The sequence below is a fragment of the Cervus canadensis genome, chromosome 3 (assembly GCF_019320065.1).
Source record: "Cervus canadensis isolate Bull #8, Minnesota chromosome 3, ASM1932006v1, whole genome shotgun sequence".
NCBI lineage: Eukaryota > Metazoa > Chordata > Mammalia > Artiodactyla > Cervidae > Cervus > Cervus canadensis.
In genome coordinates, this window is record NC_057388.1 from 83,664,685 (window position 1) to 83,683,248 (window position 18,564).

Consider the following 18,564-nt stretch of genomic DNA (forward strand, 5'->3'; position numbering starts at 1 on the left):
GGACATGGACCAAAAATTACGACAAAAAATGATGCATGACCCAATTTCTCAAAATAAAATAGTAATTATTAAATAATGAGATATTATTTTTATATTACTTGGATTGGCAAAGACTCTTGCAAAGTATAATAATACAGTGTTAGTTTGGGTCTGGGGAATAAGCCCTAATTTTTGGCAGAAGTGTTAACTGCTACAATCTCTTTAGGAATTAACTTTATATATTGTATACTGTAAAATGGACAAGAATTGCCTTTTTAACTCTGCTCTTTCTCATTTTTGTCTTTAAATCCTATAATAGCATTTGCCACAGTCTGAATGTTTGAACCCCTCAATCTTCATATGCTGAACTCCTGATGCCTGTTGGGATGATATTAGGATATTGGGCCTCCAGGAGATGTTTAGATTATGAAGAATGGGTGCCTTAATCCAGGAGGCCTGAAGAGCTTGCAAGCCTCCTTCCACCATGTGAGGACACAGTGAGAAGTCTGCAACCTGGAAAAAGACCCTCACCTGAGCATGCTGGCACCTTGATCTGAGGCCTCGCAGCCTGCAGAACTGTGAGAAAAAATTCGTGTTGTTCATGAGCTACCCTGTCTGTGGTATTTTCTTATAGCATCTCAGACAGACTATTCAGCATTTATCACTTTGAAATTATTTGTTTGTTTGGTTTTTGCTTATTATCTGATTCCTCTACTAGAATGTAAACCACATAAGAATAGAATCTGAAGACTTCCCTAGCAGGCAGGTTATGGTTCCACCCTTAAAATGGATACTTGTATATGTACGGCTGAGTCGCTTTGCTATGCACCTATTCACCTGAAATGATTATAACACTGCTTGTTAATCAGCTATACCCTAATACAAAATTAAAAGTAAAAAAAACCCAAAACTTCACGCTCCCAGTGCAGGGGCAACAGGGTGGTATGATCCTTACCCAGGAAACCAAGATGTTACATGAAAAAAAAAAAAAAAAGAACAAAATCTAGTCTACGTGGTATCCTCCATGTCTGCTCTTGGCATGTAATATCCTCCATGTCTGCTCTTGGCATGCACCATTTAAAATAGTTCAATCAATAAATCAAGTAGTCAACACTTATGGTGTGGTTTGAGATGCCCTAGTCACTCCTTGATAGCCCTCTTCAAGGTCTGAAATTCTTCCTTAGGCAATAAACGAAGACCCTGAGGGAGCCTATTAAACTATTATTTCATGAAAATCTAAACAGAAGTAAATTAGCTAAGGAAACAGAGCAAGAGAGGAGTAAATAATTAAAACTGAGGGTGTGAACCAGGTAAGGTCAGAATCACGCAGTATATTTTAACTGATGGCAAACAAGTAGATGTAGACATTGGAGGGAAGCTGGGGAGCCTCGCTTGGGTTGTAGAGATTACAGAACCCAAATAAGACAAGAGACATCTCAAGACAGTTCAGAGGAGAAACCAGAGTCTAAACCTAAGCAGGCAGAGGACCACAGTGCCCATCAGAACACTCAAAACAGAGAAGTAAAACCGAGGGCACAGAGGCAAATTGAAGGTATGAGGACAGTTCAAGCAGAAAGAAGTAGCGGGTTAGAGCAAGAGTCTAGAGAGACCAGCAAAGCTGAGAGTAGAATATATGGCAGTGTTTCCGGATGAAGTGGGAGACTTTTAAAGTATCAGTCATTTTGGCAAAAATACGTGAAATAAATGATAGAAACTCCTCAATTTTGCCACTTGTAGGACTATGGAAGAGTTTAAGGTGTGGTGTGTCCCTCCTTGTAGGACCCTCTGTCATGGTCCAGCTGCTGCCAGGGCTGCACTTGACTGCAGACCAACGCTCCAGGAGACAAGAGGGCTCCGGACACAGCCTGGGTTCAGCCAAACCTCTGTTTGGGGACTTTGCTTCCAGTCACACTTCCCTGGGCACTTTCTTGAGTTTTCTTCCTCGGATTTAAAAATTTTATTCTAAATCTTTGAAGATAGCCAGAAACATCTCAGACATCAGTCAAGTCAGACTTTTGATGAAATAGATCTCTTAAACTGAAGAATCCACTGGGCCTCCTTGAAACTGGCTTATTTTCTTCTTCTGACCTGCTGCATTAAGGCTCTCCAGGACTTTGCCAATGAAATAGAAGCAGTTCTGAAATCTGAATCCCAGGGATTCAATGGAAATTTGCTGAGGTGTAAAGAAGTTGAGTGACATCTGTAAAATAGGGACAATTCTTGTGCCTCCTTCATAGGGTTGATATTAGTATTAAATGTGTTGACACATGTAGAGTGTCTGAGAGAGAGGGAAGGAAGAGAGGTGGGGAAGAAAAAGAAAAGCTAAAATATTAGCACTCGTCAACTTGTCTCAGGATTGGGGCTGCGGTTAGGCTCAAACTAGTTCACTTTGTCCAGTTACTGTATCATGCTTTAAACCCCAAAGGTGTTTAGGCTTGAACTTGCCCATTCTCTAAGGCGTTTTTCTGAGAAAGTTATATAACAAGCTTCAATAACTAACTTTAATCACTGTTGGCAAAGTTAGAAGATCACATACATTAACCAGGAGTTGAAAGACCTCCACAAATAATTCAACTTACTTCTACTTTAGGTAAAGTGTTGGTCTCTTAGTTTAAAGGACGTATTCTAACTTTCAGGTTGCAGTATGTGGAAAGTTAGTAAATAATACAATATTTCCATTTTCCTGATCAAGACTGAGTAAACTAAGTTAAAACATAAGGCGCAACTGCTATGCTAACACTTTTAATCATTTGAAGCTAAAGCACACGCACAAAAATAGTTGAGTGAAAAAAATTAATAGAAGAAGTACCCATTCTGCAAATGTTATCTAAACCAAAACCAAGGGATCGTTTAGGGGCAGGAGAACAGCACTGGAGTCTATCTAAATGCATACCTTTGAAGATATTTAGACTGAATTTTAATTCCTTTCTTTTAAGTGGGGCTAATTCTAATATCCATATGCTGGTTAATTATACAAACAGAAAGATGTCCATCATCTACATACAGTACTAGATAACTAAAATATTTGGGCCTACTCTCAAGAATATGTCCTGTGTTTGTCTCATATTTTCATCTCTATGATAGTGGCTCATATAATAGACAGGCTTGGGCACAACTTGAGCATCAGAATTAGCTAGAACTGAGTTTTCTAGCTTTGGGATGGTGGTCATCTTTGAATCGTTTTCTAATGCTTATTTAGTCACTTGTAAGATGAGGATTATTCTTACTCCAGGGCGTTACTGAGTGATATAAATTCCATAATTAATTTTCACAGAAAACCCTTAGGTGATTTCAGAATCAGTTGTTGATTGTCTGATTTTAAGGATTTGGTTGAAATTGTTTTCCTGTAAACACTGTCTCTTAATGACATTTTAATGAAAGTCTTGCTGTACTCATGTTAGCATTTAAAATATAATAAATATCACACTAGTTAAGGCAATTTAGGCCATCCGTAAATATTACTCATTGTCTTGGATTTTTTCAATTCTAAGAATTGTGTGTTAAAAATTAAAAGCAGATAAGCCATACACAACTGAATAAAAGATATTTTTTGTTCAGACCATAAACATTCATTAAGTAGCTGAAGTATTAATTAAATACCACCTTGGGAGATTCATTACCTCATAATTATGTTGACAAGTGAGCACGTGCCTTTGAAATTTTAACCTTTTGACATTGTCTTGTAATCTGTCTAATCTGGCTTTTTTTTTTTAAGCAAAAAAAATTATTCTTTTAAAGATCTTGTCCTCATCCCTCTAACTCATACTTGGTTTATCCCCCGATCTTATACTAGGTTCAGACTCTTCAAAAATTCTGAAGTGGAACAGCCTACAATTTTCTTCACGTTTGTTCTTGGATATTTCCATAACTGACTTCTCCAGCCTCTCAGAGGTCCTTCTCTTCTGTGCCTTCTCCCAGTTGGTGAATTTCAAGGACACTCCCATCCTGCCATAAACTGGCCAGATTCTTAGTCTCCTGTCACACTTGCTCTGAGTTCCTGTTCCTCTGGTCTCAGGTGAAAATTATAGGGCACTCCTGTTCACCTCTGTTCTTGGTGGAGACAGACAGCAGTTCCTACTGTGCTCATCTACAAGGGTAAATGTGGTCAGGTTTTTACGGAATAGCAGAGAGGGGCAGAGATGACAAGGATTGTTCATATACCTTTATAATGGCACTAGAAGGTCAATGTTTTAGTTAATTTTTCTTTTTGATAGCATTAGTCGCCTATTTTGATACATATATGTGATGTGCTAGGCATATTGTTTAATTTGATAACAGCAATAATAATGGTTACTAATGATGGCTCTTATTGTGTAGATGTAATAAACCTGCCAATAGCCAAAGTAAGTTAGATGCCAAGAAATACTCTTCTTAACTACTGCTTCTTTGATTTTTGGTAACTGCTCTTTCTCCTCTCTGGTGAAATAGAAACAGAACCAGCCTGTTTAGCCAAACTAAGATATAATGACTTAAGGTTGTAAAACTATCTGGTTTCTATATTAATAATTTGTTTTGCTAATATTTGTTTTAAATGTCACTTATATGCCGCTTGCTTATTTCACTAATCCAATTGGAAAAACTGAATAGAAATCACATTTGACAGTTCAGAAAAATGTTTCAGTCAGGCTGAGAGAAGACAGTTTTAAGTCTGAGCTAGAATATGTTGTTTTCTAAGTGGACTTTTCTGCAGGACACAAAGAGGCAGCTAAGTTAAGGCAACATACAACACATACTAAGGCTTTAGTCAGTCTGATCTGCAAGAGTCATGACCCATGTAGATCTCATGTTGTTTAGTCACTAAGTCATGTCCAACTCCTTGTGACCTCGGGAACTGTAGCCCACCAGGCTCCTCTATTCCTGGAATTCTCCAGGCAAGAATACTGGAGTGGGTTGCCATTTCCCTTCCACGGGATCTTCCTGACCCAGGGGTTGAGCTCAGATCTCCTACTTGGCAGCTGGGTTCTTTAGCACTGGGCGAACTCAGGGAGAATATTGTAGTGATAAACGCCATCCCTCAGGCACAGCACCACCATCAGATCTGGCTACACTGCAATATGACTACTGAGTATTTCATTTCTACCAGAACAATTTCTTAATGGCTCATATATTTAGATTTTTTAAAAAGTCTTATTTTGGTGTTTCCTAGGAAGCTTTAATGCCAGCAGGTCTATGAATCATTATATGGTCTTGGATTTCTATCCTTTCTTTGTGCTTGTCTTTCATACAGAGGAAGGTGAAGGGTAATAAAAGGGATAGTTTTATTAATTATTATTCTTAATTTCTTGTTAATTTATTAACAATAAGAACATTACATTTATTTTGTATTTACAGTGTGTCTGGTGTAATGGCAGAAAAAGAACTTTCTTTTATCCTCTTAAGTTCTATAGCTGGAGCCTGTGAATTCAACTGGCCAAAGACAGATTAACAGGAGAAAAACACACAAACTTTATTGAATATTTTTACCCACACATGTAAGTTTTTATAGGAAAAAGGGTGACCCAAAGGACCAGTTAGGATCAAGAGTTTACAGATCTTTTAAACAGAGAATGATACATTGTGAAAAAGTGACAAGACAAAAGGAAAGGGGGTTAAGATTTGAGGGACAGTAAATTGTGACTAGGAAATATCTGAGGGAAACTACCGGGGGATAAGGGTCATTTTTGTGAGTTTATGCAGATTAATTTTAGCATCAGCTACCCGTCTCTGGTGATGTTTCCCTCTTCCTGGTACAGAGTACACCTTTCACAAGGGAAATCTTCAGGCAGCAAGGGAGAGGTCAAAATATTGTCTGCATTTGCTGTTGCTCAAGGTAGAGGTCAGAAAGATTGCCTGCATTTGCTGTTGCTCAATCACCTTCATCTCAAAATAGTCACAATAATATGGGAAAGGGGCACATTTAGGGTGGCATGTTTGGAACCTCTTCACAGGCTTTGTGCTAAGCAATCTGTGTGTTTTATCTCATTAAAATTTCACAACAGACCTGTGAGAGTGTTGCCATTAATAGTCATATTTTTTAATTGAAAAAGGAAAAAGGAAAACTAAAGTGCAGTGAAGTTAAATAGTTTGGGCAAGGCCATATTGCTCCCAAGGTGAGAAGCCAGGTTTCAGCTCTGCTTGTCCTCACATAGAAAACAAATTTGCCTAGTCCAGTAGTTCAGTCATTTATAGACATGAAAGAGCCCTGAGACAGCTCAGAATTCTGTTGTGGTTGCTGAAGAGATTAAAGAGAATTCATAACTTACCCAAGACCACATAATTAGAAAACAGCTGCAGTGAGGATGCAATATCCAGGTGTGTCAGGCTGAAAACTTTGAAGAATCAAAGTGATTTGATCCATTCCACAGTAAAAAAATACATTTTACACTGTGACCCAGTGCATGCATGTATAATATATATTGAAAAGGTTTGTAAATTCATACTCATGCTTAGCTTACTATATGGGAGTATAGTGCCTTCTGTGTTTCCTGTTCTTTCCCATTCTATTCTATCTTTTTCTATTTCACTCTACTCTTGTCTATTTCACTTATTTTCTTTAAAAAGCTTATTCCAACCAATTAAATCAATCCTGTGGTCCACTAATAGTTTGTGATCTACAATTTGGGGGAAAATGCTAGAGATAAGTCTACTCAACATCACTTTCTTAGATATTCATGTTCACAGTTACCCTGCTTTTGTGCCTAAAATGCACAGACTTCTTAGGTGATTTAGTTTCTGCTCTAAAATGTTAGTTTCTGTGTGTGGATTTTGACCAGTGACGATCTCAGTGCAGAGATTAGCTGTGCTTTCTTGTGGAAGCGCTGACTGAACTCTCCTATTTCCTTCAACCGGTGCCCTGTGATCTTTGTTGAGGCAAAGATCAGTCTTACAGTCATCAGGCAATGCAGTCTCATAATCTATAGATGGAGAGAAAGAGGAAATTGTTAATGCAGCTTGTACCAAATTTCCACATTTGAAGTGAATTTTGCTAGGTATGACTCTTCCCTTTTCACTGACTATATTCTTTAAATGAGGCTTAGATTACTGTTATTACCCCCCCCCCCCCAAATTCTCTGTATTGTCTAGCTATGTCAGTAGCCATGATAAACATTTCTTTATTGTTCTTGGACTATGCTTACTGCTGTGCTTGGTCGTTCACTCTTTGCAACCCCATGGACTGTTGCCCTCCAGGCTCCTTGTCCATGGGGATTCTCCAGACAAGAATACTGGAGTGGGTTGCCATGCTCTCCTCCAAGGGATCTTTCCAACCCAGGGATTGAACTCAGGTCCCCTGCATTGCAGGCAGATTCTTTACTGTCTCAGCCACCTGGGAAGCCCCTAGTTCTTGAACTAGGAATTCACAATTCCTAATTTTTTCTAGAGATATCCCTAGTCTAACTACACATATTGGCTTTTATGGGCTCCTATAAGTCAAAAACAATTCTCTCTACACTTGTTACTGCTATCTTTCTTATAGTTTGGGGCCAAATACAATGAACCACAATAAGCAAGATTTAATAATACAGGTAAGAGAGGGGAAATAACGCTACACTTCAGATATACAGAGCTTCTTGGGAAGAATACTTCACAGGTATCTTCATTGTCGCATCTCTGGGAGTTAGGCTAATCTAGGTGTTACCAATATATTTTTATTTAAAGAATTGAGTAATACCTAAAGGTTGAATCATTTGAGCTATCCAATCACTGGATAATAAAGCTAAGTGAAAGTGTGAAAGTGTGAAAGTGTTAGTTGTGTCCAACACTTTTGGGACCCCATGGACTGTAGCCCACCAGGTTCCTCCATCCATGGGATTTCTTAGGCAAGAATACTGGAGTGGGTTGCCATATCCTTCTCCAGGGGATCTTCCCAACCCAGGGATCAAACCTGGGTCCCCTGCACTGCAGGCAGAATCTTTACCATCTGAGCCTGGAAATAAATGCTCAACCCTTTTTTGAATATAGATTCTTTAATCCCCAAAGTCACCAGCCTTCAGGTCCCACTGGCGAATGGAAGACTCAGTTAAGACAGAAAGAAAAAAGTTAAAAGTAAATGTAAAAAAAAAAAAAAAGTAAATGTAAGTAGAGAGAAAAAATGTCTCCTTGTAAAGGAAAACACCAGTAAATGTTTCCACTGCTGCTGTGTGTGCTGTATTCTAATCTTGGATTATATCATATCATTAGGTAGAATGGTGGCAATTCAAGAAAATTCTAAGGGAATGAGATTAGTTAAAGTCCCTGCTAGGGAATTTCCTGACAGTCCAGTAGTTAGAACTTGGCCTTTTCATTGCTCAGCATTGGGGTTTGATCCCTGGTGGGGGAACTAGTTCCTGCAACCTCTGGGATGTGGCCAAAAGAAAAAGAAAATAATCTCTGCTAATTATAACCTCTAAGATACATTTTACTTTCCAGATAACAAGGTAAGGTAAAACATAGCTATTGTTACTGAAGAATGATAATTATCACATCCTCAACTCTTTATCTGGTTAACATTTAAGATATGATAACTTGAGTTTTATGCAATAGATATGCAAGAATGATAGAAGATTAAAAGTAATTTAGTGACACTTAGGATAAGCAAAAAGTAATTAGTTGAAAGGATTAGCAGATAGATTCACTCACTCACACACCCAGTTAAAAACTTAGAGGCCAAGCACAGTACTGGGAATTGGAACAGTCTAGAAAAGGAGGCAGTCCTGAATATTCATTGGAAGGACTGATGCTGAAGCTGAAATTTCAATACTTTGGCCACCTAATTTGAAGAATTGACTTCTTGGAAAAGACCCTGATGCTGGGAAAGATTGAAGGCAGGAGGAGAAGGGGACGACAGAGGATGAGATGGTTGGATGGCATCACCGATTTGATGGACATGAGTTTGAGCAAGCTCTGGGAGCCCGTGATGGACAGGGAAGCCTGGCTTGCTGCAGTCTATGGAGTCGCAAAGAGTCAGGCACGACTGAATGACTGAACTGACTGAGGGAGGCAGACATTTCAAATTTGAACACAAAGTGTGGCTGGTACTAAGAAAAAAGTACAATTTTTCTGACCGTGTTGATAGACTTAAAATAACCTTGGTGGCAATCAGAGATTAACACTTCAATCGTCATGCGTGCTAAGTCGCTTCAGTCATGTCCGACTGTCTGCTACCTCATGAGCTATAGCCCACCAGGCTCCTCTGTCCATAGGATTCTGCAGGCAAGAATACTGGAGGGGGTTGCTATGCCTTTCTCCAAGGGATCTTCCTGACCCAGGGATCCAGTCTGTGTCTCCTGTAGCTCCTGCATTGCAGGCAGATTCTTGACTGCTGAACCACCAGGGAAGCCCTAGTAATCATATCTATTGGTATTTGGAAAGGCTGCACAGTAGGAACAGACATGGAGAGATATATTTTTAGGCTCGGAATAGAGATTTTTAAAATCTAAGAAAAAGAGATTAACATGAGAGGTGCACAACAGGATCCCACTGGAATAAGATATATAGAATTCCCATATGTAATTAATTCTGTCCATGAGAACCTGTAACTCCCCAAACTTCTCCTTCAAAGGAATAGGAACTTTCATGGGTAATGAAAATTTTGACTTTTATTTTTGTTTACATCCTGGCTGAAAAGCTGGCCTAGACTGGATTGCCACACATTCCTGCTGGGAAGACTTGATTGCTTGAGACTTTAACCATACTTTTGCTTTCACAAAATAGGCATTAAAAAAAATTATTCATTTATATGGTGGTGCTGTTGTAGTTGCTGCATGTGGGATCTAGCTCCTTGACTAGGAATTGAACCTGGGACCCCTGCATTGGGAGTGTGGAGTCTTAGCCACTGGATCAACAAAGTCCCCCAAATATGTGTTCTTAAGGCAGACTGCAGAACATGGCTTTCTAGGATGATAAATGCTAAGTCACTTAAAACTCTTGACAACATGTTTGAACCAGTCCTCTATCCTAAGAAAAAAATAAGTCTGCACCCTGAGTGCTCCATGTAGAAGTTATCTCTACAGGCTCCAGATATCTTAAACAGATAAGAAGAAAACATCTGTTTGTCGCATTGTCTTTTGAAGTTGAGCCCATCTGTTCTTTAATGGTACTTATCTTCACCCTTAGTAAATGTGTTCAGGTACATTTAATGCCATTGGGTCCTTGTTGTCTTTGGACAAAGGAAATTTATGAATACGCAGGTGTTTTCTGTTTGTGTTAGACTACAGTGATCATTTGGACCTTTGATATAATCTCATATGTAGAAGACATAGTAACCAGGACTTTGACGATTCAGAGAAATAATGTCATCTGACTGGTCCAGGGAAGACAACTCTTATGGCTAATAGGAGATCAAGTGCAAACTCATATCTCATGTTATAGCTATTTTACTGATGTGAATTACACTGTGCAAAGCACTGGTAATGATGGAGGTATTCATTATTTTTCTTAAACTTGAACTTGACTGGTACTGTCCAGGAAGTGGAACTATTCCTTGCTACCCTTCTGAGTTCTTGTGCCTGTACTGGTAATAAAATTTACACAAGACACATTAACAGAAGAAAATTTCATGTGCACAAGAGATCATAAAATGATGCTCAGAGAGTGATATGAAGTAGAAAGCTTTTGTGTCTTTTTATGTAAGGAAACAATACATTTGTGAGCATTTGCCAAGACAAAGAGGCTTAGGTTTGAGGCCTTAATAAATAAGGAAATAAAGCAAAAATTAGGCTTGGATAGTAAAGTATTAAAGAAGGAACAGGGTTTGTGTATATGGGCTTCTCAGCCCTGAAATGAATTATCTCTGGTGATACGGATGTCTCTATTAGGATCCTGTTACTGGGAGGGTACTCTTCACAAGGGAGATTTATCTCCTGTATTCAGGGAGACAAAGAAGGATCAAAGGGTTCATATATGTGCTGCTTTCCAAGTAACTTTAACTAGAAATAATCAATATGCAGCTTTGGCATCTTTGGGGGCAGGCTATGTGCCCTTAACTCCAACCTGCTAAGCCCCCTTTGTCCATCAGTACCAGGCAGCTGAGGCACTGGAACCACAGAAGAACCAGCCCTGGTCCCAGATTTACGTGATGGAATGTTGGTGTGATGACTGCAAGTCAGGAGTCATGGCGCTCAGCCTGGGGTCTGACAGGAGCACCCCCGGGGAAGCTACTGTGCTTCTAATTAGCCTCTAGGATTTAGGGGCTCTTCATGGCTCTATTCCACTGTTCAATTACTTCATTTCAGTCATATCTGGGGGTGTCAGGAAGTCATGCTTGGCTATAGGAAATATTACTTGTCTTCTGAGTAATGTTTGAATTCTGGCTTATGGATGCTATACATTTTTTTTTTTTATGTTTGAACATCTTCATTTTAAAGTGTCACCACAAGCCATGATTTTGAGTTTACTGAAATTCCAGGTACATCAAAGTCATTTATTTCATTAACTAGCTAACTCACTTAGCATCCACAAACAGGGGGCTGACAAAGATTCTCCACTGGACCCTACGTGTCAGGCTCGCTGAAGTATCTTTTTGCCATGGCCTCAAACACTGGGCTTCTGTGGCCTTCCTCATAGAGTCCAATTAAAGCAGGAACCCTGGGAAGGCAGCTTACCACGAATCCCCCCTCCTCCTCCTCTGATCCACGGGACGTGTAGCAGCTTCCTCATGTGCCACCCCCCACCACGTGACCTCTGACCACCTGGCCTGCATTCAGCAAGAATCCTGTCGGGTGACTTTAGCCAGACTCTCCTCTCACCCCTGATGTTTCCTTTAGTAATTTTGTACCCACTGACCACCCTCAGCCCTCTGTTCTTCAGTTATAAATTCTCAGAGTCCTTGCTGTATTCAAAAATTGAGCCCAGTTGTATGCTGAGGTCTTTTTTCCCCTATTGCAGTAGTTTTTCTTCACAAAATTTGTTTTTACTGCTTTAATTGCTGTCTCGTTCTGGTTTCTGTTTGATAGTTCTGAGGCTCCTGGATGATACATTTCAGTTCTTGTTTGAAAATCTTCATTTTAAAGTGTCATCATAAGCCATGGTTTTGAGTTTACTGGGATTCAAAGTATGTTGAGTCCATTCCTTTAATAACTAACTCCTGTGTGTATCTATTGAGTATCAAATAAGTGACTTAGAAAGTTGACAATAACCTAATCCTACAGTTAAAGGTATATTATGTACATCTTTTATAATACCTCTAGGGTGTACAAAGATATTTTGGACACAGAAAATCCTTAGTAGGCACATTCACATACTTTTCAAAGGAACTGTTGTCCAAGAATAAGAGGAATTGCTTTCTTATTTTCAATTAAACACTGTTGGTATTAACCCTGTCATGCATTTTCAATAGGTTGATATTTATACCTTTTACAATATGTCAACATAGCTTGTTTACAGTTTCAATATTTAGAATTCATGTTTAATTTTACTATGGTTTTCTAGCTTCTTAACTATATTACTTTCTGATTATGCCATGGCTCAACAGGGCAAGCTTTTATTGCATAAAATGAGCTTGTATAAATTACATCTCTTTGTTCCACTACAGCAATTGAATAAAATTAGATTTTGGGGACTTCTCTTGAGGAACTATGTTATTTATTTGACTCTTCTTTTTCTCTTCTTCCCTCTCCAGTCCCACCTTATGGAATGAAGCAGAACTCAGAAAATTATTTTCCTATGACTAACAAATATCAAACATAGCTTTCTTCATCATTTTGAAAATATTCAGTCTAATTCATTTTTTAAAATTTTGTAGTAAAATATTAATTTTACACTGAATGCTACATTTCCTTGAAACCAGTGTCTTAAAGTTGATTCTTCATCTATATTACACTGCAGAAATCTGTCATTATATCACAAAATGTTTAACCATCAAAACAACTGCCATAAGAGTTTGTTCTATCATTGGGTTCTTAAACTTACTTCAAATGCCAATGAAACATTTATAGCATTCTTATATTAACTTATCATCCTGGCTAATTCTTTCTATTAGGAAGGCACTTGAATTTGCTGGAATTCAAACACACATATTGAAATACATATACCCACCCACACATACAAAATTCCCCTTTCCCCCATCACACAATAACATCTCAAAAAATTAAGTCTTTCTTTGACTGGGCAAAGAGCTGTCTTTTCTCATCCAGCAGGTTAAATACTGAAGAACTATTAGATTATCTGGAACTGTTTCTGACCTAAAGACTTTTTAGAAGAAAACTTAAATTTCACTTCAAAAGTAAGTAGTCTTTTCAAATTTCTGCTGCATAGCCTGATAGGGAACACGAGATATGGCTTTCTGTGAAAAAAAATAATTAAAAGTTGTATAATGTGCTGTGTTTTTAAAGCTATGTATTTGACTTTAGGAGGAAAATTTTTCTGCATTTACTTGTGCCTTGTAGGGAATACACAGATTAAGGATTAGCAATATGTTTTAGCCTTGAGGATCTCCAACCTGTGCAAAATTTATCTGGGGGAGAAACTGACAAAGTTGAGACAAAGTGGAAGGAACCAATAATAAGGAATACTGATGATGATAGTAATAATAATGATAGGAATGGGGAAGGAAAAGGAGTTGATGGAACGCCACCAAAAATGCTACTAACTTCTCTTATCGAACTAAGTTTATCACCTTATCTATTTCTGGCCAAGTTACATTATAAAATATCATAGCTTAATGTGAAATTTTCTAGGAAAAATGTCTTGCTTGAAAGCACCTTTCTTTCCCGAAAACATAAATTTCTGCTTTAAAAGAAGAAACTGCTTTGGGGATTTTTCTGCTTTGAGGATATTACACTGGTCTCTTATTTCAGAAGTTTACTCAGAATTCAGTTTGGATTCACTGTAACTTGTTATTGGAGGTAGAAGGCAGCCTTTGGGTTGAAATAATAAACTAAACAGTTCAGAAAGGGCACATGCTTTTCTGATATGATTAGTGTATAAGTGCTATCAGGGCAATACATCTGGGAACTGCTGCTTCACTTGGAATTATGCTTTTTATTTTTCATGTTAAAGAATGGTTCCCAAAGTTTTTATGAATATAATTTATATTCATATTATATATATCCATATATATATTCATACTATATATATATATAATCCCTTTCAGTATCATGAGGCTAGAGGCTGTTTGCTGGGTATTGTAACAGTGTGTTTATCATGCTTGGTTGACCTGGGGACTGTGAGGTAATGGAGACTGAGGAGGTGCTTAGGAAAGAAGACATAAAAGGAAGCTCATAGACGATTAAGATTTTATCTTGGCACTGTTTCCCCATTGCCAGTGATAAGAATGTTATCTTTCTGGTACCAAAGAGGGCATCTTTCTTATGGAAAATTTTGTTTCCTGCTTTTATGTAGAAATAGGGAGATCAGAAAGTCTTTCCTATACTTGCTGTTTCTCAAGTGTCTTCAGCTCAAAATCATCAACATGCTGAAGGGGCATATTTGAAGATGGCACATCCTCATCCCCTTCAATTTAAACATACACAGAAGTAGAAAAAATTGACCTCCATATCCTCATCACCAGTGTCTGTAAGGTATAGTTCGGGCCGAGGCAGTAAAGGAAAGACGATCTCAACAGAAGTAGGTTACCTTTATTCAGGCAAGGAGGGGCAACAGTCAGCCCAATGACCAGGCTGAAAGGGCTCAGGGAGGCTTCATATTTATAGGGAGGTTTGTGGAAGCGATAAGGGAAATGTTAATCAGGCAGGATGTTTTGGGTATTCTTTAGTTGAGATGGCATTTGTAGTTGGGCAGGGGGTGATAAGTCTTCTGGGCGGGTGTAGGGGGTGGTAGGTTTCTGGACAGGGGGTGATAAGTCCCAGAGAGATGCAACTGGCCTGGGGCATCAGGGCGGGACCTAAAGTTCTGTTTTGTTTTCTCCGAAGTTAGATGATTCCGCAAGGGCCTCTGAGTTTTCTTTTCTAGGCCCAAAAGACTCCTTCATTCCAGACCCTGAAATCATAAAAAATGGGAAAAAGGGTGCCGTATCTCTCGGGCTACTTCCTGCTGGATGGGGGCGATGGTTTTGGGTCTGGAATGGAGGATTGTCCTAGGGCCCAGGGTCTCTTTTTTCTGAGCTTGGGGTGAGGCTCTTGAGAAGAAGAATGGTCTTGACCTGATCTCGAGAGATGGCCCGAATCCGTTCTTGGAGAAACCTTTGAAAGAGATTGAAGAGACAGGGTCCAAATAAGAGGAATAGAATGATAAGTACCAATGGCCCCAGGAAAGGGAGCAACCAAGGGAGTATCTGTTGGAACAGGTTTTGGGGACTGTAAAGGTTTTGTAACTCTTTTCTGCGGTGTTCAATTCTGTCTCTAAGTTCTTTGACTCAGCCCTGGACTATGCCCGTTTCATAAACAAAATAGCAGCAGTCCTCTCCTAGGAAAAGGCAGGTCCCTCCCATTTTGTGGTGAGAAGGTCCAGGGCTCGCCTATTTTGTAGGGCCACAGAAGCTAATGAGTTAATTTGTCTTTGGATTGAAATGAAGGACTCCACTACTTGCTCCATGTCTTCATTAAGTTCTTGGGACAGCTTGTAGTAGAAATGGGCAGAGGTCGAGATGCCTCCAATCCCGGTGCCTAGGGCTGCTGCTTTGCCAGTCCCAATCAGGAGGGGGGCTATGACAGCTCGTCTTTTTCTGTGGGAAAGTTCCCCTTGGGGGTAGACTATTTGTTCTACCTCTTCTTTGAGGAATGTTAGGCCCGGGTCAGGAAGACCAAGATGCAGGGTCCAGGGGGGGTCCAAGGGGAGACATGAATATGCATAAGTCCCACAGAGAATGAAGATTCCCGGATTGGTGCAATTATTTGTGCTGTTCCAGAGAACCCAAGTGGAACAGAAGGAGAGAGCGGAGTTTGTAAGACCAATGTAGTTGGGACTAGAGTAGTTAATACAGGTTAGGTTTGAAGACCCTGAGAGTAGGACATTGTCAGAGACTGGCCCAATGAATTGTGTAGTTTTTTGTTGGGAAGGGGAGGTACAGTTGCCCTGTGACAGCCAGGTTGAAGGTAAAGAATTGCTATGTGCAGTGAGGGAGACAGTGACGTGCATATCCAGCACTGGGATGTGTGTTGTGTGTACTGGAAGAATTAGAAGGAAGAGTTGAAAAGGCGAGTAAGGTGTTGGTTGCCAGAGGGAGGTTTTAGGAGAGGCCGTAATTGGGAAAGGAGGTCTAGGCATTTATAAGTCTCAGGGGTCGCCTGTAATGGGGAAATTATGTTCTTTATGACTTGTTCTTGTTTCTTTTCCTGATTTTGATCTAGTACCCCATCCCCATCTGAGTACCCCCAGTAGGTAATGGGATAGAAACATATGTTTCCTCCATTTGGCTTATGGCAGGTACTCATGAAACTCCCTCTCTTTTGTACTTTGACAGTGAGTAGGGATTTGGACTTCCCACCCCCGAGGTTCATGGTGCATGGTTTTGGAGCTGTATTATAACATGAGGAATGTACGTAGGAATAAATGCCTGAGCAGGGGCAGGGAGTGGCCAGAAGGCTGGGGAGTGCAGCAAGGATAAGGAGCAGAGGAGTCATGGGGCTGTTAGCTAGGCAGTGCGGAGGAAATAGCGCCCTAGGAGCAGAACACAGCCAGCAACGTAGGCGATACCCACGGAAAGACGAAGGATAGGCGGCCAGTCTTGAGGGGAGACAGTTACTAGGCCTATAGCAAGGATTAAGATTAGGAGTGCAGTTATGGTTAGAGAGACAGGGAGAGGCCAGTCAGGGCGAGGGGCAGAAGGCCCCAAGTTGGTGGTTGTTTGAATCTGAGGAGGAACAGTGTTCATTAGGATGTAGAATGATGCAGAGAATGAGAGTAAAGAAATCAATTTCGTCTGGAGTCAGGTTGTAGAGGGTTCCCTGGAGTCACAGTTGAGACACCAGTGTAGTGAGGTCTTTGAGGGAGGTTCCTGATGGGGCGCTGGTCCAGAGGTCTTGTAGTAGTTGGGTCAGGAACTGTTGTAGGTTGAAGAGAGTCCAGGTCATTCAGTGTCTTCTTGGATGGTTGACAGAGGTTGTCGCCGGGTAAATTTTAAGGAGGTAGGCCCTGAGAGGGAGACCTGATAGGTGTCATTTAAGGAGGGCAGCGCAGGATCGGAAGTGACCCGTTTTAGGCGAGAGAGGTGTACCCAGGAGGTGACCTTCTCGAGTTTAGCTGCAGTTGGGGTAAGGAGGATGACTTTGAATGGTCCCTGACACTTTGGGGTTAGGTTACCCTGGGGGTTATCAGATAGATAGACCATGTCCCCAATTTGTAAAGGGGGCAGGGAAGCTTGGGGGTCAGGGGCAGGCAAGTTGTGGTTGACATATTTCCAGAGGCATTGCGGAGTTCCACCAGCGGAGGGGAGTGTAGAAAGCTTGGTGTGGGAGGAGGTTCAGGGGGGAGTCCAGGAGGGAGCGTGGGCCTTCCAAACATCACCTCAAAGGGGCTCAGCCCCAGGGGCTTTCTGGGCAAAGCCTGTATTCTGAGGAGAACAATCGGCAAAAGTTTAGTCCAATCCAGATGTACTTCGAGGGTTAGTTTGGTAAGGGTTCCTTTGATTATCCTATTCATCTTTTCTACCTTTCCTGAGGACTCGGGACAGTATGGAATGTGAAATTTCCAGGGTATTTGTAAGAATTGGACAAGTTGTTGGGTGACCTTGGACGTAAATTCTGGGCCATTATCAGACTGTAGGGATGAAGGCAGGCCAAACCTGGGGATAATTTCTGTGAGGAGGATTTGGGCCACTGTGTGCGCTCTTTTGTTTGTAGTGGGAAATGCTTCTAGCCATCCCGAAAAGGTGTCCACAAGGACCAGGAGGTATCTGACTCTCCGGACCAGGGGCATATGAGTAAATTCTATGTGAGTAAATATGAGTTATATGAGTAACTATGTGAGTTATATGAGTAAAGTCCTGTGCTGGGAGGTTGCCTCGCACTTGATGGGTTGGAAAGGATATCAGTTTAAGGTTGGAATTGGGGTTAGTACATTGACATGTTCGACAGGAGAAGGTAAGGTTATCTAAATATTGTTGGTCAGCATTGGATATGGGGAAGTGGCTATGGAGGAACTGTTGGAGTGTCTTGGACGAGGAATGAAAAAGTGAGTGTAGAGGAGAGAGGATTTCTCTGGTGGTGGGGGGGTCGGGTGGAGTCAGAGCTAAGATGACAGGGGACTGGAGGGAAGGGTGGGACAGTGCTATCTCCTTTGCCTTCTGGTCGGCAGCATTGTTGTAGGCTGATATGAGACTTCCCTTTTGATGTCCACTACAATGGAGGGTGGCGGCTTTGTTTGGTAAGAGTGCTGCCTCTAGAAGTTTGTGGATCAGGCCTGAATTAATAATGCGGGATCCCTTTTGGGTTAGGAAACCTCTTTCTCTCCACATTAGGATGTTTGAGTGATGTATGTTATAGGCATATTTGGAGTCTGTGTGGATGTTAACCCTTAGATTTTTAGCCAGAGTTAAAGCTCTGGTGAGAGCTATCGGTTCTGCCTGTTGGGAGGTGGTGTGAGGTGGCAGAGGTGAAGCTTCAATTGTCTGGGTTCCATGATTGTGTCAAAGGTCCCCCTGGATGATGGCATATCCTGCTGCAAAAGGTGGGGATTTTTGAGAGCTGCCATCAACGAACCAGTGTGGGGTGTCTGGGTCTAGGATGGGCTGAT

The 18,564-nt window shown here is 40.6% G+C and overlaps 1 protein-coding gene across 1 annotated transcript in view; it reads left to right on the top strand.

Moving 5' to 3' along the window:
- Nucleotides 1-4,006: 4,006 nt before the first annotated feature.
- LOC122437938 (hyaluronidase PH-20-like) overlaps nt 4,007-18,564 on the top strand; it is a 28,345-nt gene continuing 13,787 nt past the window's right edge. The window contains exon 1 of the mRNA XM_043462404.1: nt 4,007-4,074. The gene's annotated coding sequence lies outside the window, so the exon portion shown is untranslated. The remainder of the gene's footprint in view (nt 4,075-18,564) is intronic.